Genomic DNA, 27,029 nt, shown 5'->3' on the forward strand with positions numbered 1-27,029 from the left:
AACCCCCATAATTTGAGGCATCAGTTCTACTTTCTTTGGTGTTTGAAGTCTCCATGTTCCCAATGAGCGAAAACCACCATGACACCTCCATGTGGTTGAAAATCCATTGGGTTTTCTTCATATTTTAACTAGGACTTTTAAAGTTATTTTGTTTATTTCTAATGTATCTAATCTAATTATAGTTTTAACTAAATGTTGAATTAACTTTTTTGTTTTAGCCATCATGCAAAACATGGAATTCAGAAATTAATTTGAAACTTAAAAGGCTTGCATTATTATAATCTTTAGGTGTCCCATAAAATTATATGTCATTTTCCCTATTTAATCCCCAAATTATGCCATTTTTCTCTGTCTTGCTTTTTCGCTACACAGCTCTGCAGATTCTGATTAATTTACTCTAAGATTATTAATAAAACACAATGGCTGCTCACCTGCTTAATTTTTGTTTCTCCTTGGAATCTGAATTCTCAGATGCTGACTGTATTTCTCCTTCTGGACATCCTTCAACTCAAAATGCAAGGAAAACATTTTCAGAGAAATCTGTCCAACCTACCCTGTTGGCTCTGCCCCTGTTGATACCGCTGTGCCTGCTCCAGCTGTTCCGGTCACATGGGCCTATGAAGCTACTAATCCTCCCTGCCGCTCTAAATGCCTTTGCCCCTGTAAACTGGAACGCTTCCGCACCTTGATTCAATTCTTTCATATCAGCAGCACCATTTCATAACAGAACCTTATTTCGCTCCTGGCACATTACAATTTTGCCAATCTCATGTTTTGCTAAAGGCAGGACTTCTCTTGTCTCCTCGCTCTCTCTACAACAGTAAACAATCTTAACGCTCTCTTTAATATATCTTATGAAGCTTGGAAAAACATCAGGATGTGTTCCCCCAGGGGATCTCTTTTAGGGGAACATGAAGCTCACTTCCCAACCTTAGTGGCCTGGCCACACCAACCTTGTGTGAAAGTTCTACTGCGAGCCAGAGAGGTCCCCCAGCCAAAACTCTCTGGTTTACTCGTTTCCTCGGCTCACTGTCCTTTTTCACCCTTGTCTCTCCCTCTCTGGAGAGCAAAACATGTTCCCAGCCTCGAAGCTCAGCCACGTGGTGTTAACCCCTGGCCCTCTTTACCTGTTTATTTCTTTTTTCTTTTTCAGCATTCCAGTCTCCCTACAAGGGATGTAAAGCTTATTAATCAGCCTTGGAAGTCTATCTACTCCTCAGCATTTTGCAAGCCGGGAGACCACTGGACTTCTCTTCATCCTTTTGATTCGTCTGCTATCCTATTTCGGTTCCCACTGGGGGAAGTAATGCTCACTTTCCAGTCTTTCGGATTTAACAGTCCCAGGAGATTGGGGAAACTCATAACACAGCCAGAAAATAACATTAATGTGTTTGTACACATTACATTATGTAAAATATACTGATATGTACAATAGGCTTAAACAGTACAATAGTAAAATCAAATGAATACCTAGCAGGCTTTTCTTTTTGGCCCTGTGAACGTGTGGTGGCAGTGTGATGCAGGTGCTCCGGACAAACATAAAGTTCACAGTTCAAGTTCTTTTATTTTTTCTTGTAATGGTCTCCTTAACTGTTTAAATAATAATGCTGGCTCCACCCAACTATGGGTATTGCCAGCGTATAAACCAAGGGGTTGCAGTCCCAAACTAATAATACAAAACACAGACACACAACACAGATACAGACACGTCTCTGGACAGTGCGTGCTCTAGGTGCAGGTGCGGTGTTTTAAACAGTGGTGCTCGTTTGTATACAGGTGCAGTGAAGTCCAAGCTTATTGCTGGCTTGAAGCAGCAGCTCCCGGATTCATATGAGCCGCCTGGCAAAGACAGACGTACACAGTTACTCAAAACATGTTGATGTAAAAAAATCTCAAGGTTGTAGAAATCTATTACAATGACTAAAACTAGAGACATAATTTAGGAAAATAAAGAAAACAGATGGAAAGAAGTGACCCAATGCATTTCACTTTTGTGTCTTTGGGAAAAAGCTGTGTGTGACATGGATATGGGGAACTGGTTATATGGAGCGACTCAGTTTGCAATAAAATACTCTTTTTAATAAGACAACATATTTGAATACAGATAACTCTGGTGACTTGTGGAGATCTACAGTATAAATCGCATTTTGTTCAGAAAACCTCTGTGATATTGTAGAGCAGTGATAGGACACTGTGGTGGGGTGCCCCCGTCCCTGTGCATATTTTGTGTTTTATGTTGTATGTGGTGTGTTATTGTTGGTGCGTATATATTTGTGCACGTGGTATAAATTGGGCTACGTAGCACAAGTGATTTAAAATGTGTATTTGTATTTAGGCACGGGGATTGCACAATCACTTCATGTGCAGATTAAAATGTGTATTGGTATGTGGGCACGGAGAATGTACAAATTAGTTAACGTGCCGGGATTCAAGTGAATGATTAATTAGAAATTGAGCTTCTTGTTATAGGTCAGTGTTTATTTGTCCGTTTCTTTTGGCCATCGTGCTGTTTGTTTTTGTACAGTGTTTTTGTTTAAACATTTTATTTATAATAAACCAACGCAACAGCGCATTTACTCACCAAACTGTGTAATGTCTCTTCTGGGTCTGATGTCGCCAGCAGCCATCTGGATAACAGTGATACAAATTGAAAAAAAGGTTTTCCACATTAGACTGTTTGGAAGTATGAATTTAAATTAGGAAAGTACAATAGAACCTGTCATTTCTGTCATTGGTTTCTCGGGTCCATCGGATATGTAAACATATTGTATGTCAGAGGGTGTCTTTATACTACATTGTAATTGCTTTATTAATGTCAGGACATTATAAATGAACAGTGTCAGGTGTCTAAAACATCAGTGTTTTGTAAGGATTGTATCATTTAATTGACTATGTTTATTAATTATGTCTTACTCCTGCAATATTTATTCTCCTAAACATAACATTTATTAATGAAGAATAATCACGACTGAAATCATTTATGATTGACAGACATTTTATTAAACATAATTTAGACAGAATATTTAACATTTTAGAGACAATTCATTGGTTCCAAATAATACAGATTAACATATACTTTGTAGACTTTAATTCTAAGCGAATTAAAGTATTTACACTAGCTTTTAAACAATGGTTAGACAGGTTAGGCGGCATATTCACCCTGCCATGGGGAGTCAAAGAGGTTGTGTGGTTCACAGAGCAGCAAAACCAGGGTCCGGTCAGGTTAGGATGACTAACTGCAGCTTGTGATGTCCTATATTTATATAGATGCTATCACAGGATTCCACCTACAACATTTTTACTTCCATTCACTTGGGTCTAAATTTCTTCAGGTTATACAAACAACGTTTTTTTTTTTTTTTTTTTTTTTTTTGGTTTAGTTTATTTTTTTACTGCACTTGTCCCTTTGTATTCTTAGGGTATTTTCCACTCCTGCGGTAGTTTGAAGATTTGTATTGCTCATTATGAGTCTCTATTTTGCCATTTGCTTTCCTTAATCGAGACAGTCACACCTTTGATCTATTAAGGTGTTATTATTATTATTATCATAAATGATTTAGAAATTTACAAAATAGCATTTAAAAAACAGTTTTTACTGTTCTTTCTGAGTTCATGCCAAAGCAATCTGACAGGTTTTTTGCACTGTGCATGTTATCCCGAGAGAGAAGTAACAACAAGAAAGTGTTTCTTTTTTCTATGGTAAAGTAAATTATATGAATCCTTTGATTTCTTGTTTTCGTTTATGTAAAACGGTTAAAGTGGGCAGTTACTTACATGACAGCATTTAAACGTGGAACTGAATTCCCAAACGCACCATCTTTTTCTTCTTTTTATCTCCAACTCAATCCAGTGTCCTGCTGCGAGCTGAAGTTACTGTTTTTGACCCATAATAAAATGTACATTGACCAGTTTTCATCAGTACCGTTCAGTTGGTAGCGACATGTGTAAATCACACATGCCACAGGTCCATTGGTTAATAGAGGGTATTGTATCTTACAGCAACGTTTCTCACACTGGTGGTCCCGACGGTCGCAAGGCTATTGTAGGGGGGCTGCGTGATGATCACAAAAAAATACCTGCAAAACCTTAGATCCTTAGCATTGCATTACAGTGCATATACACTGAATCCTTAGTAACGTATGTAATGTGAAGCCAGTACCGGCGCTAGGATTTATTGGGCCCTGGTGCAAGACTGTAAAATAGTCATTTCTGAAAATATCACTTGCCAAAACAAGTTCTACTGTAAATATAACAATGCAGCCTGTATTCTTCCATGCTGGGGTTACATTATAGGGTTTAAGACTTCACATTAAACCTATAACATTGCCATGGCATGGCTCCAGACTATATTCAATAGTCACCTGACCAACATTAATCTGTCTGCTTCATACAATATCCAAATGCTGGACTCCTTGCTGTTTCATGAATATAAAACTGTTTTGTTTTTGATGAGAGTTATAGTGAAACACAAATTAATATTGAATATGCCAGTTTAGAATGTAGCAACATCTAAAGTATTTTATTATTATTATTTTTATAATTTCTTGATGCCAGGGCTAAAATTCTCCAAAAAAGTGCAGGTACTTCTATGTGCAACCAGGTGTTAACATTTTTCAAAATAGCCAATTTGAGTGCCACTGAATAAATACTTCTAAAATGTATAGATATTGGTAGACGATCATTTTTTTTTAATATACAAAATAAGTAATAAGTAACAAAATAACTGATACAATATAACTAATTCATCATGAACAAAGAAGCTGAAAATATGAAAGCTTTGTACCCTCTGCATGTATCCTTCAGTCATGTACTGTAACATGACACTTAAGTTAAACCTGAAATAAGTATTAAGTGCTTTAGACAGGGAGTTTTGTTTCAAGACATCCTAAAAAAAAAAAAAAAAAAAAAAAGGTGATATTATAAAAAAAAACAAAAGAAAACAAAACTGTGCTATAAAAAGAATTATACAAAAAGGTCTTAGTCAAACAATGCACAATAGGGGCTGACAATTTTTATGTAACAGGCAGTATTATTTAAAAATAAATATGTACCATTTTAATCTCCAGTGTATTCTCTGAAATAATCCCCATACTTTCCAGGCACTGGGTACTTACCAACAAGAGAACCTGGCCATGATATATTGATAAGCTTGGATTAGAACACATATCTATGTTTTTTTTTATTTTTATTTTATTACTTATTACTAGAGCCCTGTGTTCTTCGCACAAACGACAAAACAAAATGCAATCAATAAAACAAAATGAAAAAATACAATGAAAAAGCAAACATAATTATGAAGCAAACATAATGTAGCGTTTTAGCAGGAGGCAGAAAACGAGGGATATGCTTGTTTCTCTCCAAAGGGCTTTAATTCATCACGCCATTCTCTCACACAAAGACCACAGCTCTGTCAGCTACTCAGGTTGAAAGACCAACAACAACACAAAATGGTGTCACATCATCTTCTTTTAACTTTAGCCAAGCCCCCTTATTGGCCGCACATTCCATTGCCCTTTAGCTGCACACTAGGACCAATGGGCACAAACAAACAACAGCCAATGATGACAGACAGTCACTGCTAATCACAGGGGAGACACAGAACATGCCCACAGATTTTGCAACTGTCTGCTGGAATGCGAGTCGAAAGATACCGTCTTTAAGCATTAGCTGTTTATTCCTTTTGGGGAAAATATGGCTGTTTGTATTAGTGTGCTAATTATTTGTTTTATTTCAAGTAATGTTTTGGTTTTGAATGAATTTCAATGAATGAATAGTTGGGCAGTGTAAATAAATACATATATATATATATATATATATATATATATATATATAATATATTATATATATATATATTATCATCTATATAGATTAAACCCTTTGCGGTCCATTTATTCAGCTCTTGTCAGACACGTCAGGTCCAATTTATTTTCAGATTCCCTGTTTATTTTACACACCCTGTTTAAAATATATTTTTATCAGAGTAAAATAGGTTTAAAAGGCATTGAATCGCAAAAGGACACTCAGTACTGTATCTCCAGCCAAGCCCCACCCCTTGTTCGCTGAATTTTTCAAATACCTCTTTATAGACTTGTATACTTATAAATCCTCTCCTGATCACTCGTTTTATCACCAAACATCTCAATAATGAGATTTGATTACTATTGCACCCTCCCTCAAAACTTCAGACATCTGTGGCATTGTGTTGTGTGACAAAACTGCACATTTTAGAGTGGCCTTTTATTGTCCCCAGCACAAGGTGCACCTGGTAAATGATCATGCTGTTTAATCAGCTTCTTGATATGCCACACCTGTCAGGTGGATGGATTATCTTGGCAAAGGAGAAATGCTCACTAACAGGGATGTAAACAAACTTGTGCACAAAATATGAGCAAAATAAGCTTTTTGTGCGTATGGAAAATTTCTGGGATGTTTTATTTCAGCTCATGAAACATGGGACCAACACTTTACGTGTTGCATTTATATTTTTGTTCAGTGTACAACAGGGCGCGGCTGATTCGATGTAGGTTAATTTGCAAGCAACTGTCTGCAGCACCCAGCTCTGGACCTCCTGGTCACTATATAAGCACAGACGCTAACCTAGTGGGCCAGCTCACCGAAGGGCCTCAGTACCAAAGGGCTGGTAGTCTACACTGTGGTAGTCCTCACGAGGACAGGCGAACATGGACCAGCTGCAAAATATTCTATCCAAGCATCAAACCTGAAGACTCCAACTCCAGACCAGGTTTGCATACATTTACTTTTCTTTTTATTAATTAATGCTCTCGCTCCTCCTGTACCTGTCTGTTTTTGCCTCCCTCTTGGCACCACCCTCTCCCATCGCCATTTCTACTTCCTTTCCTCTACTGTCACTTCCCTCTACCCGCCCTCTCGGTTACTCCTCTCGATATCTCTGATCACTACTTTATCTTATTCTCTCTATATTACTCCCATCCTTTCCTACTCCACCGACCTCCTTTGTCACCATCCGTTGAAACCTCAGTTCCTTCTCCCCATCTTCTCCTCTGCTGCTCTCTCACACCTCCCCTCTATCAACTCCTTCACCTAATTCTCTGCAGACTCGGCTACAGTACCTCCACCCTTGTCCCTCATCTCCTGGCTCGACTCCCTTTGACCCCTCACCTCTCGACCTGCCCACTGTTACTCTCTAAAACACTATATTACTGCTCTTAGTCAATCTCGCTCTTAAATGTAATTATTTACTGTATTCTTTATTTTGCTCTTATTTGAATTTGATCTTATTTGCTACTGATTTAATTTTACTTTAACTGCCCTTACGTATAATGTGATATTCTGCAATGTGATATTATATCATGTGATATTTTGTAATGTGATACTTTGTACTGTGATATTTTATAATTGTAAGCCGCCCTGGATAAGGGCGTCCGCTAAGAAATACATTAATAAATAAATAACACTATGTAACACAATTTTTGTTCCTGGGTAGTAAGTGTTATTTCCTAATTGCTTATGCCTCAAAAGTATAGAAAATGGCTATTATTCCCCACAAACTTTGCTTTTGTGAAAAAAACTACTCACTTCTAAATCTTTTGTAGCCATTTTCTATACTTTTGAGGCATAAGCAATTAGGAAATAACACTTACTACCCAGGAACAAAAAAAAAATAATAATAATTTGTTACACGGTGTAATATTCAGAATTTTAGGATAGTTGAAGTCCCTGTGCCTTGACACACTACTTATTATTATGTTCTTATGTTACAGATTGAACACATAGCCTTTCTATTGACCAGAATGGAATACCACAGTACCACCTACTGACTAGAATTTTCAATGGCACTGTAGATTGATAATGAATTTCAACGAAGTGAACAAACTCGTCGACTTTTCCATGGAGCCATCATCCCTAAAATTAGTTAGTCATGTAGCACAACATCATTTACCCTCATGCAAAGGGACATTCCGGAAGACTGACAAAACTAAATGTATCCCCTGAGGGTTATACATGAGTAGAAAACAAAGTGTAAAACATATGCATGGTTTACTTAGAATGCACTTTTGAAATTAAAAAAAAAAAAAAAACAATTAAAGCATTTACATACAAGCATATGACTCTGGCATTGTATCAACCCCCCTTTGGATTCATTAGCATTAATCATGTTTGTACTACAAGAACCCCCAAGCTTAACTTACTTAAAAACTGCAGGTCTATTGTGAATAGTCTCTTGACACATACAGCTTTATATAAAACACAAGAATAAACATGCTTAATGGTGTTTATAGAATTTTAAATATTTGGATATGTTAAATATCACAATTTAAATGTCAATGGTAGTGTATATAGATCTTTCACAAAACATGTGTGTGTGTTGTAATTAAAATTTCAAACCTTTTTACTCCAGAATTAACTAAAACTTAGTTTAACTGAACATAGCTTGTGTTTTTTCTCAAATGTTTCAACCAATTTGATGTGTAATAAGTATTATGCTATAACAGTAACTGTAGTAGTTTGTGCTCTGACATCTAAATAAGATGTGCATTTTATTTTGTTTATTTAATGAGTCCCCTTTTGTATGATCATCCTGCAAGCGATAAGATAATATTGGAAAAAAGCTGTTTGCATCCTGTGACCTTACCTAAGCATGCTGAGGTGGACTCAGAGTCCCGTAGCCATTTAATGTATGTCTCTTCCAGACTGAACTGCTACTTCTACTCTGAAGTACTGTCTTGGTGCATGAGACCCAGAAATGCTTGGGCTGCGTTCACAAAGCATTTACCTCAGTTCTAAGTTTACACCAGTTTCTTTTCTTTAAGTACAAAATGTTCATGTTCCAAGTACCAAAATAAATAACTTATAAGCTATAATAATATAACCACGGTTTATTGGGGCCCAGTCTTCCACTGTGCTGTAAAGAATATGTTTGATTTATTTTTATATGGAAAGGTCAAAATATTATACAACCAGTTTTAGAACTGAATATCAAACAGGTAATAATTAGCAATAATCAATATTCTTATTCAAAAACAGTATATGTATATTTCACAAAAGCCTTCAAAACTGAAAAAATGCATGTAGATATTAGTACACATAGTAATATAATATATGCATTGAGAATTGTTTCATTTTTATAGATCACTAGGGAGGTTAATCAATTGAACCGAGGCAAAATGAAAGCTGTGGTGATAAATTATCAATTCATTAATGAATTGTTGAATTTCGACTTTATCCAAACTTTCTGTAATTACACTTGTGTCATTTTCCCCTTCACTCTGATACACTTATATTTATTTTCATGTTGCATGCCCCTTAAACTTAAATAATTTCACAAAAGAAGTAAAATAGCATTTGGTAACTATCAAAAATGCAATTTAAATTTAATAATGCATGTACCCTTCATTAAAATGTATGAACACATAAGTCTACAATTATTAATATAAAAGGAGTTTTATGTCAGATGTATACAAATTCCTTTTAACAGTCAGTTAGAGACACTGCACAGATGTACTCAGTTGAAGCCTCTAAAATACCTTTTAACAGATGACAAATCTACACTGTAAAACTTTCATTAACAACTAAATAGTTTAACAATTCACAAATGGTTTCACAGCATCTTCTGGGAAAGCTATATCAGGAAACAATAATGTCCAATGGTTAGGAGGGAAGTTTGCTGGGAAACGCAGGGTTTCCAAACTGGCCCTCTTAAAGGAAATGTCTAGGGGATTCTACCATATGCTTAAGCTTTGTCTTGTCCTTCAAAGTTAGTCTGTCCTTGGAGTGATTTGTCAAAGGGGGTCTAACTGTGACAGAAAGAATATGTGCCGCTGCAACCAGGGTGGGCAGCAGAGAAAAAAAGTGCTTCTGGCTTTTTCAGCGGCCAACCACTGAACTGATTACGGCATAATTAAGGCAGCAAAGCCGTTAGATTATCCACCTGGTTATGCGCTAAAGTCGCCAGCTAATCAGGCAAATTAGCTGTTCCAGCCTGCACATTTGGGCCGAGAGCTCACCTGATTAATGAAGTTTATTGGGAGCTGTTAAAAGCATTAACTGAAGAAAAGCTCAGTCATTCGTCATGTTTAAGGGCTGAGAAATTAAATCTCGGCAAGCAAATGAGAAGAGATAAAGAATAAATACTCTTTTAGAGGTTACAAATTTGTAAGCTGGTTTCAAGCCGCATCTGGAGAATTGCTTTCATTTTCCTTTAAGTGGTTAAATTGAAAATAATTGCCTGAACAGTAAACTTATTTAATTAAAGGACAAAAGATACCTGAGTGAACAAACAATAGGACATTTATTACAGGGGTTAGCATGGCTTTTTCTACATTTAAATTAAATTAATACATCTATAAAGCAAGGTAACCACATTCAGTACTGCTTTCTTCATTGTATTGAAATTGTCATTGTATTTTCCACAAATGAAGTAGATTCTTAATTGGGGCCTACTTCAAATGTTGACCAAATGTGTGTATGCAATTTGAAGTAATATAACAGGCATTTTTCAGTGCTAATAATATTCCAGTAATTGAAATTTAACTTGTGATCTGTACCATTTACATTGCACTTCAAATAGGGGTCAACCTGCACTAAGCATCCTTTAACATTTTTAAAGGTCCATCTATTATATAAATCTGAAGTTCAACAATCATGTTAAGTGGTACACTAAAATAGAATCAGTTTACATTATTATTATTATTATTATTATTATTATTATTATTATTATTATTATTATTATTACCTTTTGTTCAAATATATCATATCATGTTGTCTGTCCAGATGGTTTGCATCCGTACTTTTTTTGCTGTATACAGAAACATAATTTCTCCCTCTTTCAAACCTGCTTGCAATTACATCACTCTGAGAGATAGCTATACTTACAGCACTAGGATGTCAACAATGATATATTTTAGCTCTTAGAGTTCAGGAAGCTGAACACCTTTTTCCTTCCAGTCTTGATAAGTCATATCAACCTTCTCATGCATGACAAAAAAATAATAATAATAATAATAATAATAATAATAATAATAATAATAATAATAATAATTATGAGGGGTGCAGGCCTTTAAAAGTATATACTGAGTATTCACTCTTCAGTTTCCCCATTCATCAATAGAAGTTTGACTTTCTGTGTGTTACATGAAAATGTATGTCTCTATTTTTACAGAGATGCTAATTTGTATAGTTGCCTAAAAGTATCCCTAAAGATATTATGAAAACCATTGTAATACATCATTCAACGTTTCTGTTTAAAATACAGCTGGGCAAGAACGACCTGTGTTGGCCTTGCTGCCATATGAGATACGAATGCATTTTGACATTATGCAACACCCGTTACTTGAAAAAAAAAAAAAAGAGAGAAGTAGGCTAGATAAAATCCACACAATCTAATTATCAGAAAGGGCAAGTCCAGTAAAAAAGAAACCTTAAAAAGAAGTTGAGCATGTTGTATTTAATATTTGCAGAGTGGTTAAATGGGTTCCAGCCAACTCCAATTTAAAAACAATCTGTGTGAATGCTGTTGTTTAAAGGGAAATAGGAAAATTACATTTTTAAAGGCCAGGACAGACCAATAAACAAAACCTTTTATAATTATTCTTCCAACGTAGACCTATCCCTTTCCATTTTGAGAGGCACGTAGACTATAGACTAGGGGTTTGTTACTGAAAATGTATATGACATTTTACAGCATGTTTTTAAGCTGGCAGTGCACCTACCAGTTTTAAACCTTAATTACAGTTTTTACTTATCCACAGAGCTTAAGAAACTCCATACTAAAATTAACATGCCAAGATATTATACAAAAAAGCCTTATTTACGTTCCAATTATGAAATCTTTATTTTTCAGTACATGGGAATTAGAAATGACATCCAGCAGAGCAGTGATTCTACTATAGTGTTTATAGGGTTCCAACCCAGATCACACAAATCCGAGTGACTGCTTGTCTGTGTAACAAAGTATAATGGCTTTCTGACAGAGGAAGCCCCACATTGTCATTCATTATCTTTTGCTTTTTGCCTCTTTATAAACCTGTTTTCATATTATAAATCGTTTAACACATTTTAAGTAAATTTGACACATATAACAGCAAACTTTTTATTTAAGCAACTAAATATCTGAAACAGGGCTACTATTGGCATACTTACTTCCTAATAAACATTACCATGATTTAGGCCGTAAATACATACAATAAATACGTAGTGGTCTGATTTGCAGACATAAGAACAATGCTGTCTTAAACACATTGTAAGCCAACAGGAAGAGCCAATAGATTTAAAAGGTTCTTTCATTTATATCTTTCTTTTTCAAAAAGTCATGCCCTATCTTAACCTAATGGAAAATAGAGATCCCAATTCCTCCAGTTTCTACTGAATTTCCATGCCCAAACATTCAGCAGTTTAAATTCACTTCCACCAAAATGGCCCATGCATGATTTTTAGACTGACAACAGTGAAAGGCCACAATATAACATGCACACTTTTAAACTTTTTTTTTTTTTTTTTTTTTTAATTTCTGATGTTATATATGATTTTCACTTTATATTGTATATGCAACGTATACTGTTCTATATAAGGATGCTTAGTTATGCACTTTATACATATAAACACACACACACACACACACACACACACACACACACACGGACGGACAGGGGGTGGCCCACACAGTCACAGTCTAATTATAATTATGAAAGTTCTTTGGCTTTATTGGCTGTAAAGCTATTACAGTGTTTTTTAGTTTGAAGGAGTAAACTATTGTTAATTAAAACATATTTAGGCAGAATGGGGAAAACAGTCCAGTTTTGTTTGTTTTTTTTAGACAAAGATAAGTAAAATTAAAAGTTGGAATATTAGATTAATAAAATATATCTTACGGGTATTACATCATATAACAGCGTCAAATAATCATTGTGCCTAGTGTAGTATTATCAGTGTTATTATTTTCACAATGATGTAGGATTGCCAACTCTGGTTTTAGACTGGACAGTCCAGTTTTTAAACTTACTGTCCGGTTTTCTAGCACACTGAAAACCGGACATGCACTGCCCGTTAACACGGTCACCGAAAGGTGACCACTGGCTGGTGCAAATTTGTGACTGACTGCTGTGCCCTTAACTATCAATTGTTGTTGCTAAAACAACTAAAGAGCTGGACAAATTCACATCACCACAATGAGCAGCACAATTTCAGCTTTGATAGGTACATCATTTAATATATGCTGCCAGTCAATTATTTTCAGCAAATTGCTGTAACGATAGATGTTGCTAGCAGTCAAACAGAAGGAGGCGGTGCCTGCATTGTGTAGCAAGCTCGCTGGTTCTGTGATAGTCTGTCAACTTTAATATATTTATAAAGCTATATTTGACTAAAACATTTATCTCATGGCATACATGTCTATCACTGTCAGAAAAGAAGCAGTGTTCAGTGAGGTAGCTTGTTGTATCAATAGAACTAGTTACCACACTAAATTTGGGGGGGGGGGGGGGGGGGGGGGGGGGGGGGGGGGGGGGTGATGGTGTTTTATAGATTTACATATACAGCAATCCACTGAGATGACACTTGTGTGTGTGTGTGTGAAATTATGTTCTTACTGTTTGTTTGTTGGACCCTAGTTTGAGTTTAGACCATTTTAAATATTTTGCAGTAAAGTCCACCACCTGCTGGTGTAGTGAGAAAACAGCAGCTGGTTTCAACAAGAAAATGTGCTACAGCCATGAATAATGTTCTTAACGTGTAATAAATTAGTGTCTTGTATCATGATCAGAAAAAAGGAATCCTTCATTTGAAGGAATATCTTATCCATCATAAAGGAAATATTTTATTCATTTTCCTACTAACAAATCAATTTAAAAGAACATCAATTTTTGCATCAAGAGTTACAGCTGCCTTTTTGATAAAAAAAAAATGTTTTGTGTTAAAAAATATTGTAAACATGCTCATTAACTAAATGTGATATAATCAGTGACCAATACATTAAACTAAGTTGGTTTTCAAAGTAATTGTTCCAAAATATGTGGATTATATATATATATATATATATATATATATATATATATATATATATATATATATATATATACACACACACACACACACACACATATATCATTCAAAATACATTCTTTTCATTCTTGTTTTTAAAAAGGAATAACAGAACACTTTAGATTCAAATTGGATTATAAAAAAGAGTTTAAGCATTTTTATTTCTCTTATAGAACACATATTTACTACTTGACAAGAGATTTTACAAGACTTAAATGATTTTCCAAGTAATTTTTAAAATATTAATATGGTTCCAAATGTTGACCAATACCACATTCATATATTTTTCAGACAAATAAGTGTAATACTACCCCATTTATAGTTAAATTTTGATCCAAACCTGTAGATTGTGGGCTGCTACTCCAATGTGTACAAATTGCCCAATTCGTACATTTGCCACTGATTAAGCCTATAGACCACTGCCCATAGTGGAAAATACAAGCATGTATCTCTATAATTCAGTTGTGGAAATTTAAGGGGGAAACTTTTTTTTATATATAATATATATATATTATAAAAAAAAATTAGGGTGTTTATATTAAACACTTTAAATATATAAATACAACTTTAAAAGAAGATAACTTAATATTAGAAAACCATAAACCATGCCAAATCCATTGTACGTGGTATGTGTATTCAAAAGTAAAATAAATAAATAACATGTATTCAAAGCGTTGGTTATATTGCAGTATTTAAAAGTGAAAGAAAATTGTGGCAGGTGTATTGCATATATCACGTAAAGCGGAAATACAGTTTACTTGTAGAGAGGTACTGATTTTTTTTTTTCTATTCATACATCGAGTGTGTGAGCAGAAAACAGATTTCTGAGTGGATAAAATCCAAGTCAATACAAGCAAGGCAGATGGTATTCTACAAGTACACACAGTGAATTCTCCAATACTGTAGCTATTATGTGTTTTGGTCTTTATTTGGTAAGGTCCTGGATTTTAATTAAAGAGAGCTTCTACTTGGCTTCTTTTGCTATGGTCAAGGGGTCCCTTCGTGACTTTTGTTTATCCAGACTGAGTACTCATTATTTCTCAGTGCTTCAGAATTTAACATGAATACCCATCCAACACACACGGACACTCTTTTTTAAATACAGAAATCAGGACACTCCTTCAATCAGGAACAGACTGCCTGTTAAGAAACATAGTCCACATTTGACCCCTCTGAACCACCACCATCAATAAACATTACATACAGAATAATAAGATGGCATAGTAAATACCATATACAGATTCGCAATATGAAACATGAATTACAGAAAGACAGGCATCCTGTTGTGAGGTCAGTTTGGGGTCAGCTCTTTGTGCAGTTTAAGCACTACCTTGTAGGAAATCTTTAAAACACCCCTCTCCCAGCGACCAAGGGCAGTTTCGAAGCAGAAAGGAGAAATTGCATCTTGAATTGCTTTAATCAGAAAAAGGGACATTGCAGTAATAACAAACAATGAAGGGCATGATTCAAATTCAGCGCCGTTTTGAGCAGAACAACGCAGTTAGGCAACTAGTTGGGAAAAGTACAGAGCAGTAGAAGCAGAAAGGAGAAATTGTTTATTTTCAGAAAACAGAGTAGTGGGGGAGCCGCTGTTTTTTGATAAGCTGCGGAGCAGTTGATTCTAGCGCCGTTTTGAGACACGGGCGAGGGGAGGAGCCAACAGCACAGCAGAACAACGCAGTTAAACGAGGAAGTATCCCAGCGACAGCGATGGAAGAAGTACATGGAAAAGTACAGAGCAGTTTAGAAGCAGTTTGAAAGCAGGTTGACGGCTGCAGAAGAAACTAAACTTCAAAAAAAAAAAAAAACCCTCAACATGGTCTTCAAGCCAGTAATCTTTGATGTGGGAAATCCGAGAAGCGGAGCTAAACCAAGTGTGCGTAAACAGCGCGATCCAGATTTTCTAGTAAGCATGCTAGAAATGGAGCTGGAATGAGACAGCAAAGGGCAAGTCTTAAGAGTTGAAAGCCACCAGGGAGAGGTGCTGCTGGGTTAGGTAAGCACTTTGTCAAACACAACCAACAGAAATCAAAACAACCAACAGATTTGAGTCACTTCAGAATTGTGATGAGCAGAACCAACAACAAGAGAATGAAAGGAACAACATCCAGGACCCTATTGTTGGTGAAAGACAGTAAAAAGAAGGGAGGTCATGATTTTGGGGACTCCATATTGAGAAACACAGCAAGTTTTCGCAGTTTGGACCCCCTTACTACAACAGTGTGCTGCCTTCCGGGAGCCTCGGTCAAGCACATTGAGAACGTGGACAGGCTCCTGAACGAACAGGAGACGACCCGGTAGTAGTCGTCCACATCGGTACAAACAAATTGGAAGAGACAGACCAAAAACCCTGCAAAACTATTCAGAGAGCTAGGAAGGAAATATAAAACAAAACTGTGGTATTTTCTTATACTAGCACCTTGCAAAAGACACATTTTAAATCAAAAAATGGTGAAGATTTTGTCTAATCATTGGTGGAGCTAGAAGTGTATTGCATTAGTAAACTAGTCTACTTGGAGAAAAAATAAATTTAAACTAGAAAAAGGAGGGAAATTTAAAAGAAACAGAATTTTAATCAAAAAATACAGTATTGTAATTAGACAACCATTAAATGTATTGTAAATGCTATAATTCAGAAACAAAATTCTAGAAAAAAAAAATGTAACTAAAGATTTATAAAAGGAAAAATCAGGACAGACTGTAATCACTATTATAGTCTTGAAGCCCATTTCCTCAAGAAAATAAAAAAATAATATGGGTATAACAGACAAAAATTCAAAGAGCTTTGCCAGATTCAGACGGTGAGCAAAATAATCTGTTATACAATGACATTAGAAATGTGTGTAGCAAAGGAAAGCCATACTAATATTTCAACTTCCCCCAAATAAAATGGGAAAATGGGTTAATAGAAATGGTGGAAATGACAAATGACTGCTTCCAAACACAATTTGTCAAGGCACCAACTAGAGGGGACATGCCTTGATTTAGTCTTTTCAAAAACGAAGATAGAATAACTAAAACAGAGGTCAGAGAACCACTGGCAAACTCAGACCACAACATGGTCTCATTTCTTAAATCCCCAAAAGTAACTTAATACAATTTTAGAAAAGCAAAGTATGACATGAAACAAGACTAACAGAAGTAGATTGGAGTAAAACATATGGTTGTTTTAGTACTAGAGGCGCAAAACAATTATATCCCTAGTAGACAAATCTAAATGTTAAATTATGGTTTAATAGATCAATTAAAAAAAATATTCAGCGAAAAAAGGCACTTTACAGAGCATTAAAAAAAGAACAAAAAGAAAGTACACAGAAAGAGTACACAGAACTGCAAATGCAAGTCAAAAAGGAAGTTAGAAAGGCCAAGAGAGAAATAGTGAACATTGCTAAGGGAGCTAAAACCAATTCCAAAATGTTTTTCCAATATTACAACAGCAAGAGAACATTCAAAGAGGAGATTAAATGTTTAAGAGATACAAATGGCAAAATCGTAGAGAAGAAAAAAAAAAAAAATAGCAAATATGTTAAATGATTACTTTTCACAAGTTTTTACAAAGGAAGATACTGACAACATGCCCCACATGTCATCCAGTTCCTATCCAGTGTGTTAGTTTGAGGTAGAAGTGTTGTAGGAGCTCTTAAAATGTGTGAGATTGTTAGTACTCAAAGAAATGAAAAAGAAGTTATTTACAAACCGCTAACTAGTGATCATGCAGCAGTCTCTTGACACAGGGGTGTAACGACAGACTGGAAAATTGTAAAACGTAATACCGACAGAAACAAAACTGAACCAGGTAACTACAACCAATAAGCCTGACTTCTATTATATGCAAACTTATGGAAAATATTTATGGAAAATTACCTATATGATAACAGAGTACTGGGAACAGTCAAAAAGGGAGATCAAACTAACTTGATTTTTTTGAATTCGATAATGGATAATGCAAAGCATATGATGTGGTTTATTTAGTTTCCAGAAAGCTTTTGACAAAGTCCCGCACAAAAGATTAATTCTCAAACTGAACGCAGTTGGGATTTCAAATGTACATTGAGTGGTTAACATGTGTACTGATTAGAGGAAAAAAGAATGGAGTGTGGTAAAGCGGTGTTGGTGTCCATTAATAAGTCATAAATTCCAGGAGACGAGAAGATTAATGTAGAAGACCTGATTCTAAATTGTAATGATACAATCAGAGGAGCAAAATGTCTAGCCTCAACAAACATTTAATAGAGAAAATTACTGCACGCAGAAATAAAAATGTACATTATTATCATATGTTAATGGTAAACTGAAAAAAAGGAGTTGGAAAATAGCATTATAAAAAAGGTCTGCTCGGATACATTGTGAAATTTAAATCAAGGGAAGTAATGTTAAAACTGTATGCATTAGTGAAATTGTGTGCAATTGTTCGCTATCCTGAGCTGCTCTAGAAAGAGTGCAAAGAAGAGCGACCAGAATTATTCCGGGCTTAAAAATTAGGCTAAAAGAATTGAATCTGTACAGTCTTGAACAAAGAAGACTACGTGGCGACCTAATTCCAGCATTCAAAATTCCGTATGCTCGACCGCAAGGGACTTTTTCAGCCTGAAAAAAGAAACAAGGAAGGGGTCACAAATGGAGTTTAGAAAAAGGGGCATTGTATTACACAGAATTGTGAGGGTCTGGAATCAACTCCCCAGTATATGAAGCTGACACCCTGGGATCCTTCAAGAAGCTGCTTGATGAGATTTTGGGATCAATAAGCTACTAACAACCAAACGAGCAAGATTTCAGAATGGCCTCCTCTCGTTTGTAGTTTTTCTTATGTTCTTATGTTCTTATGTTCTTAAGCACTACCTTGTAGGAAATCTTTAAAACACCCCTCTCCAAGGGCATTTGCCTTTAAAATGAAGGGCATGCAGTAATATTAATGAAATGAAGGATTAGGAACTATTGTCAGTATGTTTATTTTACAGTAGTGGACTGTTTTATAAGCCAGTTGTTTCTATTTGACTTAGTATAAAATATAATGATACTGGTGTACTCTTTAAAATGAAAGAGGAACATACAGATTCCCACAAAATCAAGGGCAGTTAAGAGTTGTGAGGTGCTGCCTTAAAGCACCTTGTCTTCTTTGTCACAGAATGTTTTTTTTTTTTTGTTTTTTTTTCATAAAGGGCTATAGGGAAGTTATGGGCTTTTTCTGTTTTCTTTTTTCTTTTTTTTCTCATCTGCTCAGTCAAGTGGGTGAATTCTAAAAAAAAAAAACTATCTTACTGTACATTGTAGTTTGAAAGACATTTTTAAATGTATTTTTCTAATGCTCTGGAGCTAGAAAACTGGACCTAGTAAACTATCCTAAAATAAATATAAAAACAAATTTAAAATAGATACATTTTAATTCAAAAATACAGTATTGTAATTAGTAACAGAATGTATTGTATTTATAATTTGACTTAAAAAAAAAAAAATGTAAAAGATTTAAAAAATAAATCCTGTAATCACTTTATATTACATTTCCTCAATTGTAAAAAAATAACTTATCTTTCAAAAGAAAATATAATTTATAATTCTAATTGGTTAAACATAATTTATGTTTGGTGAAACATAAATATTCCTCTTAGGTCTTTGATTTAATTTGATTTTATTAATTTAAAGTACATTCTGTTTAATCAAGACATATTTTAGATTTTACAAAAACAATTTTTAGTATTAAGAGAAAATACATATTTGTACAGTAAATAGGTACAGGTTTTATCAGTATTCAAATATTTAACATATTTCCAGTCTCTTAAATGATGGCCTACATTTATCAAATGTGTGTGTGTGTGTGTGTGTGTGTGTGTGTGTGTGTGTGTGTGTGTGTGCGCGTGCACATTGATGATTCAAGTATATATGTAATACACTAGTGCATTGGTGTTTTTTAAATGTTGTATGTAATACAGTATTGTAAAACCAGAATATTTATCTTAATAAGGAAAAAAAAAAACGTCCAAAAACACATTTTAACAACTCTGACAGCAGAATCTGTTTTAGTACTGTGATCAAAAGGATATCAAAGACATTGATTTGAATTGAATATGTCCCCCTAGTTTAAGCTAGATGTTTTTCAATTCGAAGACCTGTAAATGTAATGATACAATAAGAAATGTCTGATTAGAATTATATAAAACATGGTAAACTCAACAAAAGGAGCAAAATATAGCCTCAACAAACTTAAATTAAAGAAAATGTTTAATTGTTAATCCTGAGAAAGAGGGAATGCATTACTGGTCTGTTTGAAATTACTTCTGTACCTGCGTTGGGCAATTCCACCCGCTGCTGAGTGCTCTGAATCCAGTTTGTATGCAAATTGCTTTAATATTAGTCTTAATCTATTGAGAGGTAAAGGATTTCAGAACCAAGAGTTTTTACTATTGTTTTTTTAAGCACTGTATTTATATATATATATATATATATATATATATATATATATATATATATATATATATATATATATATATATATATATAGAGGTCAGCAGGGGTACCCAAAAACCTGGGTACCTGTCAGGTTTTAAATTAACCAACCGGGTCTCTTTTTACTACCCGGGTATCGATTATTAACTTGAGAATTTAAAGAAAATGCAGAAAATATGACAATGCAGTTGTAAGCGTGGGTCTCTGGCTGGCGTAATAAAGACAACATTAAAACAAATGTTTTACAGAAAACAATAACACAGTGGCAAGTACACCTCAGTAGTAATAACTGCAGTGACTATTCTTCTCAGGAAGTAAATTGGAAAGAAAATAACATAACAACATCCTGTTTATGTCAGTGATAACTCTGTGATCCATTAATAATAACTGCGTGGCTTTCAATAAGGAATGCTTTGTCTACAGTTATGGTACAGATATAGTTTCTTACCAAAAAGATCAACAAAAGCATCAAATTTAAATTTTATATTATTTTTATTTAGGTAATGCATACACACTCGTCAGCATTGGTGCCACAGAAACTTTGACTTTGTACAAAATAAAATTAATTCATCTTGTTTTCTTGTTTCAATTTAGACATACTACTTAATGACTGTGATGCTTTTGTATATTATATTATATAAATATAAATATATATATATATATATATATATATATACTAGATATTGTAATATATTGATTGTGATCTATATATATATTAGAAGAGCATATATTAAAGTAATTTCATTCAATGCATTTCCAAGTTTTTAATTAAATATTTCCTTGGCAGAGTTTGCAAATTCAGTCAAATGGCCATCTATAACGTTTGCAAAGAATCCCACAGGATGTAGCCATTTGTAATTAATAACAACATTATTATTATTATTATTATTATTATTATTATTATTATTATTATTATTATTATTATTATTATTATTTAAATTCCCAGATTAGGACAGTCCAATGTGGAGGACTGGAGGAGAAGAATTCAAATTAGCATCCTCAATTTAAGAGTGCTAAATGGATGGGCATTTAACTAAATTTAACAGAACAAAATGGTCAAAAGACTGTAAATTAAATGTTCAGACAAAAGGGGGTAGGGAGTGGGGGGTGGTACAGAGCACGCCACACAAAGGCCGACCAGTCGCCAGCAGACTCTGCGTGGGCGTGCTCTAACTTAACCCTGGACCGGACCAGGGCCCTGAACATGGTCCCGCAGTCAAAGAGACCCTCCCCGATGATCTTACGCTTCCTGGTCTTGTAGATGCCCGTAGTGTTAGTATTTAAATGTTTCCAGCACTTAAACAGGCTACACAAATCTACAGATATGAAGGGACTAAATGTATGTGTACTCTGACTTATACATTCCAGATAAGTGCATCGGCAATGGGTTCCTTTCTGTTAATTACAATGCAGGGACTAAATATGATTGTGATGTAGATGAAATCTGCTACTAGTTTATTAGAATATGTTCCTACTAGGTTCCTTAAGGATGTTTTTCAATGACTTGTGCAGTGATATTCTTGCAATAATAAATAGTTCTCTTCAAACAGGAATAGTGCCAGTTCAATTTAAAACTGCTGTAATAAGGTCTTTGTTTCAGAAACCTAACCTAGACAGTTCGGTGCTGAAAAATTTTAGACCTATTTCCAATCTGCCTTTTCTGAATAAAATAGTGCTTAGAACAATTAAACAAACACCTAATTTCTAAGAATTAAAAAAAAAAAAATTCAGTCAGGTTTCAGTTCTTACCATAGCACAGAAACTGTCTCATTAAAAGTAACGAATGACCTGTTGATAAATGCAGTTTCAAACGCTATCTCCATCAGCTATGATTTTTAAACAACTTTAACCCTTATTTATAAGAGCTTAAAACCAGTGCCCTACCACTTCCAATGAGAGCACTTACCTAAATAGCAGCAAACATTTCTCTCTCTACCCAGAATGCACTTTTAATGCACGATTACATTTTAAAATAAATTAATCTGCTATCAACTGTTTTTACTTGATTAATCAGTTTGATTAATCTGTTAATCAGAACAACCCTAATATATATTGTAGCGTGCATGGGGGTAGGGGTCAGACCGGTAGGTGATACAATTTAAAAAAAAACTAAAAGATATATGCTCTTGCAAGGGAGCCGGCTCTTTTGTACAGCGGTATTGGCGCTATGCTTCAGTGCGGGAGGTCCCAGGTCCCACCTCTGCCTGTGAAACGTTACATTGGTTTCAGAGTGGGATCAGGTACCCCTGTGTGCACTTGGAAGCCTGTAGCCTGGTGAGCAAGTCTGAGGGCGGCCTTGAGGCTGGCAGGGGACAGTGTAGCTGCTTCTGCAAGGGAGCCAGCTCATTTGTACAGAGCGGGAGGTTCCCGGTTCACCTCCCCACCTCTGCCTGTGAGAAACCCTACCTGCGGGAACCAAAAGGTTACAATATATTGTTTATATCGGTGCTCAGAAAATCAAGATAATTTTAGATATATAAATTGGGAAAATAACACATTATGAAACTGCTTGTGACAGGGTGGAAGATCTGCACATGTTAATATTCTTTTTTTTTTTTTTTTTTTGTTAAATAAAGATTCATTATTTTGAATTCAAGTTTGGCGGGGATGGAGTTAATTCTGTCCCTGTCAGATCCACGTGGGGAATAATTAATAATTAATTATCAATCAAGTCCCAGCCACATGGTATAAAGGAAGTCAAATTGGTTTGTTTGAGGCCACAGCCCAGACTAGGTCCCAATACTAGGATCTAATTATTACATTAATTACAATAGTGTTTATAAATATATTTAAGTGGTAGGGCGAGCACTAATGTTCCGAATGACCAGAGTGAGGCTCGGTAAACTGAGGCGCAAAGTCTTGTGCTTTCTATTCCAATCATAATAACTGTACCAAAGAGCCAGGTTCATCTGACCGAGCAGTACCAGAGTGAAGTATGTGTACTACCTCCTTTACACCACAGGGGTCAGCACATACAATTGCCCTTCCTGTACTTGGCAACAAAAAAAAAAAAAAAAAGAGCATCACATAACTTAATATTAAAATATATATTGTTTTGTAAAGATGAATTGATGGGCATTGCCAGTGCAAAGCTTACGGATGTTTACAGCAAGCTGACATTGGTAAGAGCTCAAAGCTGATTGGATTTTTCATCAATCACTCTGATTCAGCTTGTTCTGTGGTCAGAGGATGTAACAACGCTGATCTGCTCTGTCGCTCTGGGGTAAGGGAATAAACACAGTTCTTTACTTGCCAGAGGTCCTGCCTGACATCAATCAAAAGGGCCAGAGAGAACTAATGACAAGTTCTTTACTGAATGGTAAACACAAAAAGCCACACTGCCTCTAGATTTTGACTTTCTCAAAATCTTTTGACATCTATGTGACTAGACAGAAACTGTTCCAAACTACCGTCAGTTTTGTAACTAAATTGAATTGAAGTTTGCTTAAGGAGTGTGAAATAAATCCATCGGTCAAGACTAATGTTTTGGATAATTCCTTCACCAGTGTGAGGAGTTTAATGGTTGTTGGGAGTGTTTTATACACTGTTAATGTAGGGTTTATAGCCCAGCCTGACATAGCCCTTTTGAAATTAACAAAATAACCCAACTAGCAGGAACCCTGCTTAATGTCCTGTCCTTTTCCCTAAAATCCCTCCCTACTTAATCTTGTCAGCAATCTTACCCCCTTCCCTGTCTTTCTAATTTATTCTTAATGTTAACCTAATATATTTTATATTGCATATTTTCTAGTGCTGGGACAAATACCCGAAAATTAAAATGAACATTGTTTGACATGTTTAAAAAAAAATAAAAAATAAAAAATATCCTTGTCCGTCAAATATCCTTGTACATATTTTCCACCTTGCCAGAATTTACACTACAGGTTCTAAAATGGTAAGTGAAAAAAACAGCTTTGTCTCATGAGTGGGATTCATGTATTAAACAAATCCCAAAGCTGCTCTTGACCTCCTATTTTAAAAAGTTTTTGACAGCAAGAAATGAACAGTTCAGATTAGGATGTACATGCATACCCAAGCTGCCAAATGGTGATCTCTACCAAAGACACAAGTTCTGCTTCAGAGTTGGGAAGCAGTAAAGTATTTGGGATATTTTACTTCTTATTGCAGTGTTTCATATAATGGCTTTGATAACATTTTGCAAATGAATGAATATTGAAATACTTGTCTGAATATTGAATGGATATCCTAACACAATAACACCATATTCATTCCAGCACTACTACTTTCACTGTCTTACTTCTATGCAGCTACCTAGCAATTTAAACAAAAAAAAAAAAGTATAGTGAAAAAATTGATCAACTATGTAATGTTTCATTTTGATCAAATAAAGAGTTAGGTTCAATAATGCTTAGTCAATAAAGACATAAATAAAACATGTTCTGGTTGATTTAACCTATCAGGTATGTTCACTTCTTGAACAAAAACAAATTTTTTTAACATACAAAAGATGTGTTACTTTCATGACTTGGCATGTGTCAAAATAGGGCAGAATAATATATAATTATCATTAAATCTAATCATTTACATTGCTGCTAAATATTTCCATTCCAAATATTATACCGTGATACAAATTTTTACATGTATTAAACTCTTTTCATGAACTGGAGCATGAAAGCGCTTTTGGTTCTCCTAATTTTCATGAATAATAAATTGCTTACTGCCAGCTTCATGTAACAACGATTAAAAAACATTATCCTTCACACCAACTACATAGTCAAAGCCTCAATAGCAACACACTTTTGAACTTGTGTAAAGTCTTATCTAAAGTTTCTTCTGTTAAAGGACATGTTTTATATTGCACAATTCCAATTAGAATATCCATCTAACAAGCACCCAATGAGGCTGAAGACAATGCACTTATCCCAAATGGAGACGAATGATTGAACTGCAATAATTACGATGACAGTTTATATGCTCAATCCAATCAAGCAGCCTTCCAATTTGTCATAATGTACACTCACTCATACATTATTGCTTAATTATAGTAACAGTTCTGTTTGGAAAGGCTGTCAATCAAGTGAAGCAGCAATTGGCCAACACTTCTCTCTATTTACATTCAGGGGACACATCATCATTTAGACAGTTCAGAAGTCACTAGGACATCATGTTAATAAAGTTTTGAAACTGCACTGGGTGAGCTTCCTTCTCTAATGAAGAAAATGCCTCAGTTTTCATAATTGTGTAGGTGCCCTAAATACCATCATGTACCAGCATGACTTAACAACACATAGCTGCAATTTTTGCAAATTTAACTGTTCCTGTGTTTTCCTGACAAAATCAGTCATTCCATTAACATATGAGTAAGTCATTTGAGTCTAATAGTACAGAGCAACAGCACTTGTCCCAATTCAAAACAAAAAAATTATAATTTCTAGAGCAGAGCCAGAAGACAACAAAACGGAAAACCTAAAAAAAAAAAAAAACATATCAACCTAATCTAATACTGAAGGATAGTTTTTCCATTCTTTTCAGACTGGATTTATAATACGGCCAGGCCACACAATAGGCTTTCTTAGTAGGCATGCAGAATAACGAGTATAAGCAGGTATACAGTCCACTGTAGTCTAGAATGCAGGTAGACTTCTTGCATATCAGATGGTATAGATAAGTGACCACAAACATTCTTAATTCTAGCAATGGGATAGAGAACAAGAGCTCCCCCTGCTGGGAGTTATTTATATAACTTTAGGGAGGATACAGTCTTTGAGATTTAAGAGCCTGATAGCAGTTTGTGGTAAATGTTACTACATGACCGAAAGGAGGCTTATATGTACATTTACTGATATGGAATAAAATAATTAGACAAAAGTTGTTACTGTTAAAAAGATGATAGTGTGTGGATTTCATATTTTCTGTCTTCCTATGTTCCCAAATGTACCCCTTCTTGCTTTATCCTGATTGGTTACTTCTACACCTATCAGGCAGAGCTGCCATCGGCGAACTACATAACATTTGTTGTGTATGCCTTTAGACTAGTTAGTCGGCGTGACTTATATTTTTATCTCAGAATGTATGATTGATGGTTTTGGCAGGCAATCATTGATGAGACAAATGCGTTCATTATCTTTCAAGTTTACAATACATACATTGACCAAGATCATGCCTAACACATTTGCATACCATACTAAAGACCTACATCTGGGAAAAATGTACTGTATTTTGTAAACAATACAAAAAGAGCACAGATTAGCTACCCCTTTGTCCTTGTAGTCTGTTCTATCCAATTCACCAGCAGTATAGTGTATGCGTCCAATAAAAACTAAGGACAAATGTAAACTTATGGTCATAAATAATGATCACACAGCGTTTAAAATGTGATGTGGAAGGCAGGTACAGATGTAATTGATCTTTTACATTCCCTTCCAAGAAACATAAACAGCCTAAGGCAACATTTAGCTATATTAAATACTGTAGAGCACACGTGCCCTGCAGTAATGAAGAGGCAGGAACATATTATCAGACAGCATCTCCTGACAATATTAATTGCTTTGGAGCCATCATCATGGCAGGCATCTTTCTAGTAACTTTTTCCTAAAATGCAGTAATACAAAC

The sequence above is a fragment of the Polyodon spathula genome, chromosome 5, assembly GCF_017654505.1.
Source record: "Polyodon spathula isolate WHYD16114869_AA chromosome 5, ASM1765450v1, whole genome shotgun sequence".
Taxonomy (NCBI): domain Eukaryota; kingdom Metazoa; phylum Chordata; class Actinopteri; order Acipenseriformes; family Polyodontidae; genus Polyodon; species Polyodon spathula.